A 20020-nucleotide genomic window follows, 5' to 3' on the forward strand; every position below is an offset into this window, starting at 1 on the left:
GTAGAGTGACACAGGGAAGAAAAGTAGCTGGTGCAATGAAGGCCTTGATAAGAAACAGGGGCGTGAGTGCTGCTGCTACACGAGGCTTACATGAAGGAGTGTTAGTGCCAGCTTTAACATATGGATGTCAGACTATGGTGTGGCATGAAAATGAAAAGTCAAGAGTAAGAGCAGTGCAGATGGGACTGCTGAGGAATGTGTATGGAGTACAGAGGGTGGATAGGATACAAAATAATGTGATTCGTGAAAGATGTGGAGTGAGGAAGTCGGTGGACACCAGAATCGAAGAGCGTGTACTGAGATGATATGGTCATATGGAGAGAATGGAAAACAATAGAGTGGTGAAAAAGGTATATCTGAGCGAATTTAAAAGAGGGAGGAGGTGAGGTAGGTGAAGGACAAGGTGGAGAGATATGGTGGATGAGTGTGTAAGGAAGAGAGGTTCGGAAGTCGGTGAGGCTAGGGAACTGACAAGAGATCGAGCTGGCTGGATGAATGTTGTGAGGAGAAGTGCATGATTAGGGATTTGGCACCCCTTTTTAACGTGGCAGTGTCCGGATTGACTCAGTCGGATACGTTTATGTGAAGCTACAGATCGTGGTGAATGTTTTTTTGCGTATCCGATAGAGCCAGAGTTCCGGGGGTTTGATTGATAAGGGAATGGAAGCGTGGCCCATTGGATTGGGCAAATTTGAGCTGTCTGGACATTGCTACTCCACACCTTGCCCTAGGGTGGGAAAGGAGGTCCGGATGATGATGATGATGATGATTATATATATATATATATATATATATATATATATATATATATATATACAATCATCATCATACATACATACATATATCAATCAATCAGTCTATCTATCTATTTTTAATATATATATATATATATATATATATATATATATATATATATATATATATATATATATATATATATATAAGTACTAAGTGTGTGTGTGTGTGTGTGTGTGTGTGTGTGTGTGTGTGTGTGTGTGTGTGTAAGTGTGTGTGTGTGTGTGTGTGCATTCCTAAGTTGCTGGCGTTGAGAACGTAACACTTGGGAACATGACATCTTCAGTGGGATGACATACTTTTCATTATTTATTTCCTATTCCCAAACGATTTTCGTCAACTTACTGTAGACGCCTTGTAGTCAGGGGAGGTTAATAGGGGGCATATTCAACCCCTCCAATTATATAAGGCTAAAGACAGTTATCTGAAGATAGCATTAATGAAACTGACATGACATACCCTGATTGGATGGTTACGTTCTTCGGTGATGAAACTCTGGAAGTATTGTTGATTTCGTGAACACAATTGGTGCTCGATATATATACAAACTCCAAGTGGATATTTCCTGTATATTGGCCCGGGTATAATATTTTACCCACCGTTGTTTTTCCTCTCTATTGCTCTCTTTTTCTTTTTGCTGTATATTTTCTGTTCGGCCTTCACGTGATTGGTATTGCATATTGAGGTTCACTTTCAGCTCGGGATGTTGGAAGGGAGTTTCTCAGTCGATGGGATTTTTCATTTTTTGTTTATTTGTGTTCAAAAGCAGTCGGAAAACATAGATGGTTCAAGTTTTTCGTGAATTTTTATGTCTGGCGTACGTTTAATCGGAGCTGCATCCATTTTTTTCTTCCCGTAGTATTAAAAGCTCTCAGAATTTCTTTGAGAGGACTGTACGGTAAATATTGTTGATACAGGGTTACTTTTATTCATAGTTTTTCTTTTACTTCAACACTAATCATTTTCAGTCGTTCTTGGGATTTCAGTATTAAACATCTTTAGTCGTTCTTCGAAAAATAGAAACGAATTAACAGAAGACAAATGGATGAACTTAAAAAAAAGACGACAAAATATACTTTTGACATTATGTAAAATCCCCGAAATGAACCTACCATTGATCACACCTTTTTTATTGCTGTTTTTCTGGTATTAATTGTTTGGTACCAAGCTTCTGTCAATTTTCTGCTGATAAATAAAGATGTATCAAACGAAGAGAAATGAGTGAACACGGAATAACCCAAGGGACACTATATAATTCCATTTCCCTGTCACTGGTCAGAGCTTTACGTTATTCCAAGTATCATTTAGCGTTAGCATTTTTTTTTTTTTTTTTACAGCTAACATGTAAAGTGAAAAAGGCGAACGTAGAATAAACCAGGGAATATTTTAGTATTCGGCTTTCCCACCATTAATCCGAACTTTAATATTCTTCATTCCATTCATTTATCAGATTCAGTTATTCTTTCTGGGATATGAGGAGAGAGATTTCAGGAATAGAAGTAAATTACCATAGATAAACTCAGGTGAAACTGCTGAATTTTGTCCCCGCCGTCTGTGTACATAGTCTCCCAATTTTCAGACATTCCTGGCATCGGTCAGCATTGATCGGCATCAGTCATTATTTTTGTGACAACTAAGATGTCTTAAATGAACGGACGCAGGTGATCATGGAAAACGCAGGAGAAACTATAGAACACCTGATTTCCTCTCCCCCTCCCCTCAGTACCCTGTCCCTGCCATGATAGCTTGCATTATCGTTTGATGACAGCAAAAATTTTAAAAGGCGTCAATGTTTTAATAAGCTTTGGAGGAGGAGAAACAGATGAACATAGAAACTCAGTTGAAGTATAAAATTCCATCCCCGCACCCCCTTTGCCTCCCACCCATCTGTACCCTCTATACCAAGCCTCTCACCGCTCCCTCACTACATCCCCTCAACCAAGCCCCTTTCGTTCTCATTTTACCAAACCCTTTTTCTTCCTTCCCAATGCCAAGCTCCCACTGTCTCTCATACCAGTCCTCCCATTGCCCCTCTTTAACCAAATCCCTCTTTATACCCCCTTATATCATGTCCCCTTTCCCACTATACCAAGCCCCCAGCTCCCCCACCCATACCAAGGCCCCCCTTCTGTCCCCTTTATACCAAAACCCCCCATACCAAGTCCTGCCTCTGCTCCTATATCCATCTCTGCTTCCTCCATACCAGGCCCCTCACCCCTTTATACCATGCCCCCTCTCACTCCCCCCACTGTGGTTGCTCGCTTTATATTGGATCTCCGCCTCGCTCGCAGTCCAACTCTTGACTCCCGGAATATCGCAATTACTCTACCATTGTCGAATATTTGAATGCAGGTATTGATCCCCGATATTTCGATGATTCTAGACAGGACTGGAACCATTGGACATTGACGTAAGGCCTGGGTTATCAGGTAATATGAAAGAGTGTTCTGGCAGTGGTAGGTGCTTGTGGTTTTACACACACACACACACACACACACACACACACACACACACACACACACACACACACACACACACACAGCAGATAGATAGATAGATAGACAGATATAGATATATAGATATATATTACGAACATACAATAACTTTTGCGGTGGAGATTGTAGTTGTGGTTTTGTAGTAGACGTAGTGGTGATTTGTGGTTGTGGTTTTAGTGGTGGTGGTAGCTATGATGATAGAATGCTGGTGGTAGCGAAAGTTGTTGTGGAAGCTATAATCATCAGCATTGCGACGATGAAATGCAGGTTGTGAGCCTCGTTGCTTTGAAGACCGTGACTGTAGTTTTTTTTTATTGTAGTTTTGTTGTGGTGACATTGACTTAAGGGCTGGGTTATCAGGTAATATATAAAAGATCGTTATGGTATTGATGGTGGGATGTGGTGACATAGTTTGCAGTGAAGGCCGTGTATTTCTAAGTAAAAATAGTTGTTGTGCATGCATCTGTTTATTTGGTGATGGTGGTGGTGGTGGCACTGACGAAAAGGCTGAGCTGCCAGGCAATATTATGAAAGAGCGCTTTGGTATTGGTGGTAGTATACAATTTGCAGTGAAGATTATTGTTATTACACTGAATATTGTGACTTACTGTATTTTTGTTGTAGCAGCAGTGAAAAGTTGTTGTTGTTGTTTCCTGGCTGTGGTGTTGGTTTTGCTATATTGGTTGTTAAAAGTGAAAATTGTGGTAGTTGTTGAAACTGTGGTAGTTGAAATAGAGGCTGCGGTGATTTTAGATCTCTGGCAGTGATGATAATTGCAGTGAAGGATGTTGCCGATGTTGTTAACGTGGTTATTGTTGTTTCTTCTATGGTAGAATGCTGATGATAGTGGTTGTCACGGTGGATTGTTGTTGTTCTTGGCAGCGGTAGTGGTGGTGTACCTCCGAGGAAAGAATGGTGGTAGTCGTGGTAATTTCAATGATCAGGTAGTTGCAGTGTCTCTTCTTGTTATTGTGAAGATTGTGATTGTAGTTACTACTGCTGTTGTTTTTTATGTACTTGTGAATGCTAATACTCGTATAATGAAGTACTGGCAGTGGTTGGAGCTGCACTGAAAGGTGTTGCGGTTATTACTATTGTAGTTAATGTTAATTTTGTGGTCGTAGTATTTGTTGTTATTATGGTAGCTACGATTATAGAACTATGGCACTATTGATAATTGTGATAGTTCTGTCAATGTAGCGATTGTGCTAGCCACAATTGATTTGCTGTAGTGGAAATGGTGGTAGTGGTGATAGTTGTTTGTAATGGTGCTGGATGGAGTGATTAATAGTTGTGTTGTGGTAACATTGGTGGTAGAACTGGCAGTGGTAGTGGAGGTTGTGTGCTGGTAATAGTTGTCCTGTGATGACAATGGTGATAGAGGAGGTAGCCTTGTGTTGTAAGTGGTGGCTGTGTATTGGCAATCGTTGTGTTGTGATAGTAATAATGGTAATAAAATGGGCTCCATAATACTTGTACCTTAAGCTTAGGTTATATTATTATGGAATGGGCGAGGGCCTCTAGTAGTAGTAGCTGTAGCCCCAGGTTCATCTGAAACGTGAACCCAGTGGACTACAGGATGAAATTGCCTTCCTCCTGCTGCCCACTATCCTCTTTTTTATTCGAGGGATAAGATCGAAACTGAAGAACGTTTGCATAACCTGGTAACTCCACCACCCTGTTATATCAGTGCCACCTCATGAAGGCGTCCCTCTCCAGCACCACGAGGGTCATTATGGCAGACAATCAGTTTCCAGTGAGTGCCAGTCCTACCCTGCAACTTGACTTGCTGTAGTTGGTTAACATTCAGGTCTCCGGTTGTATTGCATGGTGAACAAGAACAAGGGGGAAACGAGTGTTTCCACAAGTCTGACCGGTCTAAACGTATTTTTCCAGATGCAAGCTGGATGTATTAATCAGTGCTTCGCAGTCTCCTATACCACTGCTAATAAAGGAGGCGAAGTAGTGTTTCTGACTGTGAATTATTAAATGCAGTAGATGTGCAGTTGCAGTTATGCTGTGATAACGTTCTTGGGGATATAGTGGTGTTTACATCGTAGGAGTAATGAAGTGTAAAAGTTGTGCTGTTGACTGCATAGCAGTAAAGTTACCGATAGCAGTTGTGTAGTGGTAGTATTGTGATTGTTGCATAGCTTTCCAGTAGTTGTGGCAGTAATTGTGCGATAAGATTGATGGAGCGTAGAGGTAGGGTTATTACTTGCGCCACGGAGTTGGAGGAGGTTATGTAATTGCCCATGTTTGTGTGTTTGTTTATCCACAAGATATCTAAAAAATTACTTTGATGGATTTCAGTGAAATTTTGTGAATTTGTGGGTCATAGGCCAAGAAAGCGTTGATTGAATTATAGTGGTGATCTGAGTTGTCTTCTATAGGCGGTGGCGGAGGTATATATACGCTTTCAGAGTGCTGTAGACTTGTTGAATGAAATGGTAAAGGTTGTGATTGTGTAGTGGTAGTTATAGTGATAGTTTAATGATTGCCATAGTGTCCTAATGGTTATAGCAGTGATTTTGCCGAAAGGATGGTAAGGTGTAGAGACTGTGCTATGGACTGTGCACTAGTAAAGACACTACGGTTGCCATTTTTGTAATTTGATAGCTAAATGTAAATATGTTTACATTTAGCCTTTTTTTTTTTTTTTTTACAGAATTTTACCAAGTTGTAGTAGTTTTCAGTAATTTCATGGCGATTTTCTAAAGGCTTTTGTGCTCAGCGACTTTACTTTTTGGTGGCATGTTCAGCGGTGTCTGTGTTTCTGTGAGTCTGTTTCGGCAATTCTAAAAGACAATAGCTGTGTTGAGGTAGTGGCAGTGATTGTATAATAATATTGATGGTGTGTTTTGCCGCTTCATTTTTTTTTTTTTCAATACACCTGGGCCCATTCGAAGCTACTGAAACCCTATTTTTTTTTATAATATTAAAAAAGTGAAAGACTAACCTGTGAAAACCTTCTGGTGTCGAATTTTATGTATGGCTGTATATAACTGTGTGTGTGTGTGTGTGTGTGTGTGTGTGTGTGTGTGTGTGTGTGTGTGTGTGTGTGTGTTTCATAAAAGTATAATTAATACCGTTAATCTGGACGTTTAATTTTACCCGTACGTGAAACAGCTTGTCTGCTGTGAAAATAAGTAAATAAAAAGTAGAATGGAAAACTGCGATAAAGACATGATCAGTTCAAAGCTCAGACAGAGATAAGCATTATAGAAAGCGAAGAAGTACACGGTCTAAGTGTAAAGGGAGAGACATGTGATAGGAAAGGAACAAAAGGGACTGATTTTACGAATATGCTTAAGGAAGTAATGAATGGTAGAGTATGATAACACTATTGGCATTATTTCCATCTAGAAATCAAGAACAATATTAGAATAGTAGGTTTCCTGTATAGACGCAACGCCCTCATAAGTATGGAAGGAAAGGTGAGATTATGGTAATCATATGGATATTGGAAATTCAAGCTGGAGGGAGAGTATGGGTTTCAGAAGCATTAGGCGAAACTCCACAATGTTTCGTGGCACCTGTCAGAAAAATATGAACAGTTAATTGTTTAAAGTCTCCGTCGAGTGCTGTAAGTGTTAACCACGAAGTTCATTCTTTTTAACTTGGCCCAGGCTTTCGTCCTTTAGCAGCTTATTTCCCATAGCTCAATAGCAGAATTAGACGGTGCTACGGCCCTACAGCTTGTCTATGGCGCTTCTTCGTGAGTGACACCATAATCTTGTATTAATTTCTTGTTACAGCTCGACATTTAATATGCAGAGATGGCAGTTTTAGGCCAAAGTACAGTGAAAAGAGCACAGTAAATAAGATTGTCCTTAGCTCCATATATATCATGAAAATCTATATTTCTGTGGTATCCAACGTACGAACAGCGCGTGCATTCCCTCAATAAATCCGTTTGTACTGTTTTCACCCTTGATTTTTTTTTGCATCCAGGTCATTACGAGGACAGACTCATACGTCATTGTCGGCTGCAACACACCTACATGCAATCATCTAACAGCATCCATCCTCACAGCTCTATTTTTGTCACGGCTTTCACATCACCACGCACATATTTTCCTTTGGGCGTCTTCTTACTTACCTCTATTTCGTGTTAAGGTTTTCATATCACCATGCACCATATTTCCCTCGACAAGTCAGCTTTTCAATTATGACACATGAAAGCAATAATCAGTACCCCATCCAGCATACGTAACCGGGACCAGTGAACATCCTGTTCACTCAGTGGCAAAACACGATAAACGAGGGTGAGAGCAAAACTGAATTCGTGGTGAAGTGGTGAAGGGGACTGTGGAAGGTGACAGACATTACTGCCATTGCTTTGTCCGCTGGGATGGGATATCTATTATTGCTTTCGTCTGCACAGCCAAAGAAACATCTGTCTTCCCAGTTGTGCCTGGAGAAAAGTTACAACTACCCTGAGAACGCCTTCTCTACGAAGGTCATTTTGCCTTAACTTAGCCCAGAATTTCGTCCTTTTGCAGCTTATAATAAGAAGTGCAATGGCAGAAAAAGATACTGCTACTGTCCAACAGCCTTTCTGTAGTACATCTTCGTGACCAATATTATTTTCTACTGCTGATCTATTGTTGCAACTTGGCAGTCAAGATGGAGAGAAAACACTTTTAGGCCAAGTTTGGGTGAAACAAGTATTGTGCGTGTTTCAGATGATTCGATCTTTCTGCTATGTATTCGTCAAATGTTTGGGAAGATACTTGAGTCTCTGTCTATACATAATTCGCCGCAGTAAAGGGATTAAAAGACAATGTATATATAGTCCATTGCTAAGAGTGGAAATGTTGAGTGGGAAGGAGACACAGGTTAGAGCTAGAATTCTTTATTTTCTCTAACATTTCAGGCTATAAATGTCTCAGATGTATCACTGCTTGTTATAATCTCTCAGAAGATAGGGTCTGTGTAACCTGAAACGTTAGGGAAAATATAGTATTCTAGTCCTAACCTGCGTCTCTTTCCCACCCAACATTTCCAAAAAACGTGTTTAAATTAATAAATACATCGGAGACCAGTTCACGCGTGGGACTCTGAGCCTTTTCATTATAGGCAGCGCGTCACGCAATCAGTCATCAAATGTTTTAAACAGCCGGTAATCAACAAATGTTAGTAAACGCCCCACTAACCGATAGAGGCCGAATTCACTGTGCATAAATTTACATAAACACAGGGTTAAAGCCTCGTCACTCACGCCCAAATAACCAAATAAAGCGTTACGCCATAAAAAAATTACAGACCCTATCAAAATCGTGGTAAGAGGAAGATTGGGGGTATTTTTCTCGTCTGAATGGAATCGTCTGTGGGTACTGGAAATTTAAAACTTAATCCCTTGAACCTGGAGACGTATTTTGATTTTTTCTTGTTACCTTGAACATTTTTATTTAGTTCAAGGGAGGCCTCTTGTAGTGAAAGGATAAATGGATGCTATCAACCCCTCCAATTCCACGAGTCTGCCTTAACCTGAAGTAAATCGTCTGAAAGTAGAAAGTTTAAAGTGAAGATTACGTCAGTGTATTGAAGGGGTTTTAGAGATAGCGTGTCATCCCTTCAGTACCATGACGTACATTGCTTTGTTTATTCTTGCTGCCACCAGACGATTTTATTCAGCTTATGGCAGATCTCTAGCAGTGAAAGGGATATTGAAGGCTCTTGTAACTCTTCCCCTTCGAAAAGTCTAGCCATAGCTGAATAAAATCATCTGTTTTATGAACACTGCAAGATAAAATGCTCCATCGGTGTGATCTGGTTAACTGTTTAGCTGCATGTGGATGAAAATAATCGTCTGTGAGCATCGAGACTAAAATAACTAAATCCATTGTCTCAGCTCGGCGGTTAAGATACTCCCCAACACCTCTTTCTTAGCGATGTGTTTTGCATACTGCACCTTCATACTTTCATGCGTGTTATTTATATCTTTCCAATATCGATATAGTTTTGCATAAATAACATACAGGAGCATGTTAACCCACCATATGGAAAAATAATCTGGTAAGGAAGAGTTGTTTCGAGGTGTCCTTAACCTTTCATTTCCACGGCTTATAATCTACTTTATTCCCTCTAACTCCAGGCTGTTTTCTTCTTTGGGATAGACTTTTTGACTAGAAGCGTTAGGTATGAACTCCATTAACCCCTTCACTAAAAGATGTCCCAAGTTGAATACAGTCAAGTGGTGATTACATACATCCAATTAACAACACATCACATTGGAGCAGTTGCTTCACAAGAATATGGCTTTATTTATTTATTTTTTATTTTTTTCATTTAAATGTCTTCACTTACCATTTAGTATATAGGCTATGCTTTAGCACTCTCTGAAGCTATGCTATTGAAGGCCAAGCGACAATGAGCAGAATGTCAAGTGAATATGAAGTGGACAAGAAGGAAGCGTCAGAGAATGCATACCTCCGCCAACGCCTATACCAGACAACACAGATCACCACCAAAATTTAATCAACTCTCCTTGGTTCGTAATCCACATATCCACAAAACTTAACTGAAATCCATCGGTAAATTTTTGAGATGTTGTGGACAAACAAACAAAACACATTCCTAGGACTCGAACTCAGGTCACCACCAAAATTAAGCCAGCTCTTCCTTGGCTTATGACCCACATATTTACAAAATTTCATTGAAATCTATTAATAACATTTTGAGATCTTGTGGACAAACAGAGATGAATATATAGCTTCCCCCAACATTCGTTGACTGAGGTAAAAATACAGAATGATAGATCGTTATCGCAGCAGAGCACTGGTATAAGAATGAACGAGTCAAACGAGAGTACAGTTAGACTCTTATATTCTAATATTTTGTCAGTACTGCCTCAAGCATATCGTATGTTTTTTACTCCTCTTCCATGATGCATGATATCAAAGAGTCGTCCCTGGACAGAGATAATATGTGCTAAGCCTTTCTCAGTTTAGGAACAATAGGCATCAGAGAGCACTTAGAATTATAGTGACGGTTTTCTCTTCTTACTGCCCGTTCTGATAAGTTGTAATAAAAAGTTAAATACGTTAGTAGTGGGTAAAGTCAAGGGCTTTGGAAATAGGAAATGAGGTTTATAATATCACCCACAACAGAAGGATTAACGTCGAAAATTTCCACGGAGAATCCTCTTAATACGGGGACTTAAAGTGATCGCTGTTTTTGTAACCGGGTAAGGTCGCCTCCCCAGAGCATATCTCACAAATCATCGGCTACAGGTAGAAACCTGCTATTGATTGGAAATGGATGAGAACAGACAATGATAATTTTTCTTTCCACCTTCAGGTAAGGTCATGACACAAACTGAATTTAATATTATATATTTATTCATTTGCCCTTCATTCTACGCTCAAGCTCTATCTTAGACGCAAATATTCTCAGACTAAATTCAAAGAAATGAATTTATGTGGAGTGGTGACTAATGAATAATGACAGAAAAGAACCAGACGCAGACGATCACAGTCATGTGTTTTCCTGAGCTGATAGCCAAATGTGTTCGTGAGATAACGCCATAATGCATTGACCTATCGTGACAATATGTTGACTCTCATGCAAAAAATACATTAGAGCAGAGGCTGAAGGTCAAGGGGAATTGGAGACTTCTTGCCAACTGTAAGAATACTTGCGTTTATGTAGAATTTTCATACGAACCAGGGATGCGGGAAGAATAAATAACCTGTAGCTTTAGCGTAGTTTTAATAGTCAGTGCGACCACCTGATTTGCCGCTTGAGGAAGATTCTTATATATATATATATATCATCTCATCAGCCGTTTGAGTGTCCACTGCAGGACCAGCCTATCCCAACCGAAGAGGGGATGATACAGTCAATGTATCTCCACCAAGTGGCTTAGGCTGTCGGGTAGAGACTGTATGTAGGGTGAGAAGTGCTTGTAAGTGTATTGTAGTGTTGGAGTGGCTTTGGATGTGTGTGTAGTCTGTGAATCAAGTGTAACTGGTCCTCGTAAAGCGCCGTAATTACCCACTAAACCACCAGGCGACAATATTTGGTTATATGGTTACCACCCAGCGTAATAAATGCTTCCCTGGTGTACAGGAAACCATTTGGAATGTCACTCAGTGTAGAGTCACCCACAGGCAGAAGGAAGAGGAAAGATTATATATATATATATATATATATATATATATATATATATATATATATATATATATATATATATATATTACCTTTTTCTGTCGGTTCTTACAATATTCTGTAAGGCTGGATGCAGGGAAATCGCATCTGGCTATTACAAGTGGATCAAAAATAATCATTAAAAAAATCAGCATTATTTACACCTTTGCGCACGCACTGTTAATAACACGGCAGTTAGGGTCAAGATGATGATGATGATGATGAAGATGATTGATGATGATGATGATGATGATGATGATAATTACATAGATATTTCTCATTTTGTCAGTTGCTAACATCGATAAGAATGTCGTTTAGTCTTGCATATTAATTTGCCTGTATTCGTTGTAACTAAGGCAGCTCCGCATTACTCTCATCCTACTATATGTATTTCACCATTTGCCTTGTCATTATTCTCGTTTGTGATACATAAGCAAAGAAAGTCAAAGATGTAATAATGAGAAACAGATTTGTAAAGAAGTAGAGTTAAAGAGCTTCCCATCCTCCCGGGAACACTACCCATTGTGTTCTAATTCCCCTCACAATTGCATTACCGTCTTTTGTTGCGTTCTTACCCCGAGAAAGGTCACAAGTAGATGCAGGTAGTGAGGCGATTGGCTGAGAAATTTATCATCCCTTCTCCAGGTGTTTCGTTGTCTTCATGCTTATGCAGTTCATTCATCTTTAACTCCATAATTAAGATGATTCTGACACCACAAAACAATGTCAGTAAGTTAGGGAGACTTAGAATATTTCAAGCTCGCTGTGACTGCTTAGAAATCTCAAGGGACAAGAAACCTGCTAATGCATATAGAAAGAGTGATAAATCAAGACAGGCGCAAAAGAAAGAAAAAAAAAGTGAAATGGGAGAACAATAACAAACAAGGACAAAAAGACGACGCGGAAGTGAGGTGGAGGGAAAAAGTGAAAATAAATGGCGGAGCGAGATGAATTAGAGAAAGAAAGAGAGGGTGATTTATGAGCGCAAGAGTTAAAAGGAAGACTGAGGAAAGAAAGAGTGCAATATATGTAGCGCCTTGAGAGAGAGAGAGAGAGAGAGAGAGAGAGAGAGAGAGAGAGAGAGAGAGAGATAGTTATGTGATGAGAATATGTAATACAATAAAACCGTCCAACAGTTAGTGTGTAACTAGATATTTTTACATTTTTTAATCTAATCCTTTTTCTCGTCTGTGTCCTTTCAGTCCACCTGTTAACCTATCCACACCTACATGTACTGTCGATTTACACTCTTTTTCTGCGTAATTTAAGATAATTTTCTTCAGTCGAGATAGGCAAAAGTTAATTCCTTCAGCTAGATGACGTATTTTCTCCATTTAATCTTGCAGTCACCGGAATTTATTCAGCTGAAGGATACCTCGTAGTCAGTGGGTTAGTGAAAGCTATTTGCAGTCAATCCATGACGAAAATTCCCATCTGGAGATAGCAATATAACGAGAGAGAGATTTTATCCTTGGGTTGAGTTACTGAAAACCTATCTACATATCACCTTAAAAGCGTTGGTGTAGCTTAGATAGCTTTTTCTTAACACCTTACGATTATATTCAGAACAGAGCTGTTAAGGAATCAGTGGAATAATTGCAACTCTGTAACCCCCCCTCCACCCTCCGCTCATTTCTATTCAAACTGCTGTTCATCCACTCTAACTTGGGCGGATTTTTGTCTTGCAGCTTGTTTCCCGTAGCTCAGTGCCAGGTAAGGCAACACAGTGGCTCTAACTCCTTTCTAGAACACATCATGGTTACCAACACCATATGCTTGCATTTAGCTTTTGTTTCATCTCAGTACTCAAGATGAAAAATGACAGTTTTGATAAAAAAAATAATGGAGAGAGCATAACATCTCTCCCATTTTCTCGTTACCTACTGTTTTATTCTTTCACCCATCAGATTCATCTTTTCACTTCAATAAAAACTATCCAGGCACTTCTTCAAACCTGTCCAAAGTCTCTGCATCGTGTGTATATACTTGTCCTGTCCGTAGCATGAAAATGATATAAAAGGCGTTGCTTTGTTGAGAATATTAATGACTTATGGCAAACCCCCTTCACCACAAGAGTTACTTCTTCAACTGCATGCATTTGTGTGTCAGTATTTTATTTTCCAGACATCATCGCACAGAAGTTCTGATTTGTAATGATTCCTTTTGTAACCCAAGCAGCTCACGGTCCTTGCACCACCTCCTTAGCCTGCTCACTCTCATCCACTCTTAACACACACCTATCAGTGTCTTTCGTATGCTAAATAAAATCGGGTGAAGGCAGCAAAATTAAGATGAATTACTCGTAGTCGTGATGAAAGGATTAATTTTCACACCATCTTCACTACAGTCCACTGTTTTTGTTAACCTTTCTTCCTCGTCACCTAAATGCATACAGTACTTAGGATCTGGTTTTCTAAATCTGACCTTGAGGCTTTGTTCATCATCATCATTGTAGTTGCCTGCCATCATCATCATCATCATCATCATCGCATTTTCTTCCTTCTTATAAGGCGTTATTACAGTTTCTGTCTATCACTGCATAATTCATTACCTCCAGTCCTTACATTCCGATTTGCAGTCTGGAGCCGTTTTCTCTTCCGATCCTTGGTCGTCATCTTTAGAACGGTCTCTCTCCCGGGTTTCCTTTTGTTCTTGTGGGGAATATCTCTGGGCGAGTTGCTAGCCCAGCCAAAGGCCCAGCCCAAAGGACCCTTTAAGGACTAGACTTTGTGGAAGGTGAAACCCATGAAATGCTGGTATAATATGCATGTCCTCTAACCACTCACTTTATCTTTAGCAAATCTCTGTCTAGGTGTGGTGTTTTTGCCTTTGGAGGCTCTCTAACTCCTTTAGAGATTTATTTCCTTACATAAATCGACATAGATCATGTAAAATATACAAATAACTTTCATTGTCACAGTGTTTCAGCTCTTTCTTTATCAAAAATTTTCGCAGTCTCATCACCATTACTCTTCACGTTCGGCGCGTGAGCACGCACGCTCTCTCTCTCTCTCTCTCTCTCTCTCTCTCTCTCTCTCTCTCTCTCTCTCTCTCTTATCGCACACATTTCCCTGCCGCAATATTCACCCTCGTCTCATCACCTTCATAGGTCACCCTTCTCCCTTCCCCTGCCACAACACCGCTCACTCACCCTCTCGCCCCTTCAGGGATATAAATCAAGTGTTTGACCCTCACTGCCCACTCCTCTTTGTTGTGTGTTTGCACGGCACACACCACAACTCTGCTTAACCCCTTCCGTATGGTGACTATTTTATGATAACTACTACTACTACTACTACTACTACTACTACCATTATTATTATCCATCCATCCATCCATCCATCATCCAATCCTACATTGCCCCATGAGGAGCGTAGGAGCCCGGGGGCAGGCAGTTGGTCCCGACATTTAAAATGAGAGTGACCAGCCTCACTCATCCCTGAGTGGCATTACATGAGCAGTCAACCCCAACCATCCCTTGGATATAAACCTTCACCGGCTCAATTCGATTGGAGCGCAATAATTATCCACTAAACCACCAGGCACCAAAATTTGGTTATATGGTTACCACCCAGCGTAGTAAATGGTTTCCTGGTGTACAGGAAACCATTTGGCCTGTCATTCAGTGTTGAGTCACCCACAGGCAGAAGGACGAGGAAAGAATGAAGAAAAGTAAGACAGAAGAGGGAGTGTAAAGTCACCCGTAGGCAGAAAAACGAGGAAAGAATGAAGGAAAGACAGAAGAGGATGGAAGGAAAGAAGGATGGAGAAGGGCAGTCACCCGAGATCAGCACTAAATCGAGTGAGTGGATGGTGAGCTCCTATTATTATTATTATTATTATTATTATTAGTAGTAGTAGAAGTAGTAGTAGTAGCAGCAGCAGTAGTAGTAGTAGTAGCAGCATAAGTACTGATATTAAATTTATTGTGTCACCAGATGATAGTATTCAATTTAGGGCCAACTTCCACTGCTGATGACGTTACTGAGAGTAATATTTATATAACTTTTTTTTGTAGTGAAGGGGTTAATGAAAAAGGCTGTATCTGCCCCCGCCATTTCGAAAAGTTTCTGCTGAGCTTAATATAATTGTTGGTAGCAGTCACAGAACAGTGAGTACGTCATCGGAGTAAGATTAAAAACTGGAATTCACACTTGAGGTACTTTACACTGTCTCCTACCTTGCACAGCCTCCTATAGCCCTCCGTCAACTGCAGAAAATCGTCTGGCTTTATCTGGCATAGAATACTCGAGTTGTTCCGACCATGAGAGGGTTACAGTAACAGCGACATAATTAACTTTCTCATCCTCCTCTGACTCACTCTTAGCTAGATACTGTAATACCTTCTGTTGTTAGCTAAAACAGTATACTAGAGTTGTCCCAACCATAAGTGGGTCAAAATAATGACTACTGTAACAGACAGGACCATAATTCTGCATTAGTCTGGGTACACTTGGTACTCCTGGTAAGATAACCGACAAAGTTGTTGTCAGAAATATAAGCTACATCTGCCTGCCTCGGTTTCTCTCTTTAAAATAAAGACTTCTATATCTCACGTGAAGGCCGATGTGTACTGCTTAGTTGTGAGTCCACTTAGACTTTTAGCCAGGCCGGCCTGTCTGTCCGCCTGCACAAACTGGCCTATTCAGGCTACCCGTGCAGGCCACCGGAAAGGCTGCATCACTAGCCTAGTGCTGACAAGTTGACTCGACTCCATGGAGCCAGTGTCCGGTTCAGGCCGATATGAGCGTGTAGTGGCACACGAGGCCAATCGTTCCCATCCGGCCCTCGGTTGCGTCCAGTCAGCTTCTCAGCCACGCTGTATACAGATGGAAACTACCGGACGCTTTGGGAGAAGTTCACAGAAATTTACAAAGAAACTACCCGCTTATGGAAGGCAATGTTAGGTTTGTTGTAAGTGACATTCATGAATAAGGATTTATCTATCTATCTATTGCCAGACGCCTCAATCCCGTTTGGGGTGGCCACAAACAAATCGCCTCCAAGTCGCCCTGTCCCCGGCCATTTCACTGCCCTGCTCCCAACTCACACCCCCCTCTCTCATATACCTCTCCACCCCATCCCTCCATCTCATCCTCGGCCTCCCCCTCCCTCTTCCCCCCTCCACCGAGGATAAGGATACTGACCTAAATTTAATCAGTATTCCAGATTTACCTTCATAATCCCTTCTTCTTCACTGACTTTACTGACCGATATTATTTTTTCATGTTTTATTATTTTGTAACCCTTTCTCTGTCGCAGTACCCCATATATTCTTCCCGTATCAGTCTACCGTTTCATTGTCTCAACTTACATAAGTTCCACTTACTTCAAAGTGTATATTCTCCTTCAGTTTCTTTTGCTTTTAACCCTCTCATGGTTGAGACCATTCTAGTCTTCTAGTCTTGCCAGTATCAGACGTTTGTGTTAGTCTGACAGTGATTGTAAGAGCCTGAGAGTTCATACTTGTACCGTCGGCTCTCATGGTCGGGACAACTTGAGCACTTGTAATTGTAATAGGTGCAATTGCAAGGACGTACGTAGAGTTCCTCTCTTGTCACAGGATCAGCCATTTCTTTGACCATTTTTTACAATGATTTTTGTTAATTATAATGATCACTCCTGCAGAGCTTAGTAGCATAGTTTCCATGTCATAGGGAGGAAGAGGTGTCACCATATTGCAGTCTGCGTAAGAAAATTAATAAGGTTCGAAAAAAAAGAAGAAGCAGAAATTAATAGTGTATTGGCAGACGCAACTGCCTTCAGGCCCATCAATTCAGTCGGACTGTCACTTAGATTTGTGCATGTATGAGAGGCTTGAGCCAGCAGTGAATATATGTAGCCGACGGCCGGCCTGATCGTATATGGGGCACCTTAAGGCCGGGTGAAAGACTTGGGGCTGGCGACGGAAGTATGAGTTATCTCTGTCCATCTTTTTCTGTTTTAATTATTATGCTACGCCGTACCGTAATAACCTTAATGTATCCCAAAATTTTCTTCAGTTAGGAGATACTGTTCTATAGATGGTCATGTCAGTTAAATAATCTAATTCGAAAATGCTGTCCAAAGCTGAGTATAATCGTCTGGATGTAGCAAGAATGAGCCAGAATGTCACCGGACTCAAGAAGTTAAAAAATATTTGCTCTTATATCTCGCACTAAAGTCAGTATGTCCAGATTAGGTCATGGTTCTGCTGGTCTGTGAGGCAAGATAAAGGACTTGCGACGGTTGACAGAAATACGAGGTTTATCTGGCCATCTGTTGGAAGACACCCAATCCAAGAGTTCATCGAGGGTGACCGCGACAAAACCGCACACAAATGCCGAATTTAGAAAGGATCTTCGCTACCGTAATATTTGAGATCAGCAAGTCTTCTTAACTATGAGTACAGACAAATTCATTTGTCATAATTGTTTTCTCACATTAATACTCAATCTAGTTTTACTGTGAAGTGTTTGACGACTGTACAAGTTAAGACCATCATTTATACAAGAAATCGTGTACTCAGCTTAATTTATGAAAGTGTAAAATCGCGATTTCTATACTCTCACAGTTCATCACCACTGCCTTTCGCCACTTTGAGCCGCCCTTCCTCATGTATTGCTCCATCCTGTCCCTCTATCTCAGTCTATCTTCCTTTCTTATCTCTCCAGAAACGATGAAGTCTTTTTGTATTTGCTACCGACAGAATGTTTTACTCAGCTTCTATGCGAGAGTCTTTCTTAGTGGAAGGACTGATGAAGGCTTTAATATAACCCATTCATTGCCAAACGTCTTTCATAAACTGACTGTTGTTGTCTGGTGGTGGTAAGAACTACTGTAAGATGATAAAAAATGTCATTATGGTTCACTGCTATTCCCTTTGTTAGCCTTTCATTCTTCACGCGTTCCATCTGCTCACATCACCCATGTGCATTCCTATGACTTGATCCTGCACGTTTGACCTCTGTGCTGTAAGTATTATCATTACCAGTATCATTGCCATCGTCGTCGTCAGCATTGTCATCGCGCCACCCTAATTCCCACAAATATTGTGAGTAGGAATGTTGACTAGCTTTCATCATCACCACCACCACCGGTAGCAGCAGCATTGTCATTATTATTATTATTATCTTCATCGTCTTCGTTGTTTATTTCCTAATGACACATTAGGAGAGAATTTTGGCCAACTTTCATCATCATCATCATCATCATTTTTCGTTCTGCATCCAAGTATTAGACTAGGTGTGAATATTAACGAACTTTAATGTTATTTTTCAAGACTGCAGTAATTGTAGTCGCATGGAAAGTTGAATCATGATCATGATCATCATCATCAACATAATATTCCCACAATTACCATCGCCTTTCCCACCGTATATCCAGCCTTTCCAGTGGGTGAGAATGTAGAATTAGTAACAGTTTTTGACCCATTTCATCTGAAGCTTGAATTCAGTGGACTACAGCCTGAAGATGCCTTTCTCCTGCAGCCCATTACCCTTCCTTTCGGGGAATTAGCAGGGAGTTGAGTGAAGTTTATATAACTGGGCAGTGAAGCCGCCCGGTTGTATCATTGCAACCACGTGGAGGCGTCTCTTTCCAACACCACCAGATAAGAATATGGGCTAACCAGTCCCGTAATTTTCAACAGATTTGTGGGGAGGAGGGGCTAGACAAAATATATATACCTCCGTACTACAAACTTAAAATTAAACCGAAACCCTGAAGTTTGCAGACCATCCGATCTTTTTCACTTGGTTCTACTTAAAAGTTGTTGTTTAATAAGGCATGCATGTTTAGCGATGGAGCTGGGTGTTTAAATAAAAGGCTACATATTCTGCCAGTTTGAACTTTCAGCTCAAACTGTGACAAAGTTTAATAATTTGGCCATATTACGTTTTTGTTGCAGTATGCTGCACCCTTATTAAGATTGTTCCTTCACGCCTGCGGTACGATTCAGGTAGAAATATACCGCCCTGGCTTTATTCTCATAGAAATGATAAAATAATCAAAATCTAAGTACTATTATGATTTTATTTATGATCAGTTTGGATCAAAATTAGAAATAATCGATCAAATACGCGTAGAATTCTTTGAATTATCAACAAAACCACTCCAAGTTTTTTTTTCCTTTTTATTTTAAAGTTCAGCCTTATAAGCTCAGTGTTGTTTTCTTTCATATTAAAGGTCAGTCATCTTCCATAACATGTATTTGCCACCCACTCACATCCATTCACCCCCCCTCACACACACATTTGCATTCTATTATAAAAACCTTGATCTTAAAACATACAGATTCCAACATACGATATGCACAAATTATGAACATTTATTCAGTGTGTCAAACACGAGCAAACATGGCTTTTCTTCTCTCCGTCGTGTCAATAAATTCGTGTCAGAACCGCCTTCAGATCAAGAGTATCAAGTCTCCTAGAATGAACACTCAGACACACTGTGTGGTTTAGCCGGGCGTGGGTCATTGTGCAGCTCAAGTATATCTCTCATTTTGTAGACAGAGTTACAATAAAACACAATAACAATTATAAACACAACAGAGAGAAAGTAAACTCACAGGCCAAAAGGCAACAGAGAGTTAT

General features: G+C 40.3%; 1 protein-coding gene across 1 annotated transcript in view; it reads left to right on the forward strand.

Moving 5' to 3' along the window:
- The window catches only part of LOC145413257 (cell adhesion molecule 2-like), a 201171-nt gene that overhangs the window by 17841 nt on the left and 163310 nt on the right, over positions 1–20020 (forward strand). The gene's annotated exons all lie outside the window — the stretch shown is intronic.

Source organism: Coenobita brevimanus, chromosome 95 (assembly GCF_032717465.1).
Source record: "Coenobita brevimanus isolate Jiangsu-jjx chromosome 95, ASM3271746v2, whole genome shotgun sequence".
Classification (NCBI taxonomy): Eukaryota; Metazoa; Arthropoda; class Malacostraca; order Decapoda; family Coenobitidae; genus Coenobita; species Coenobita brevimanus.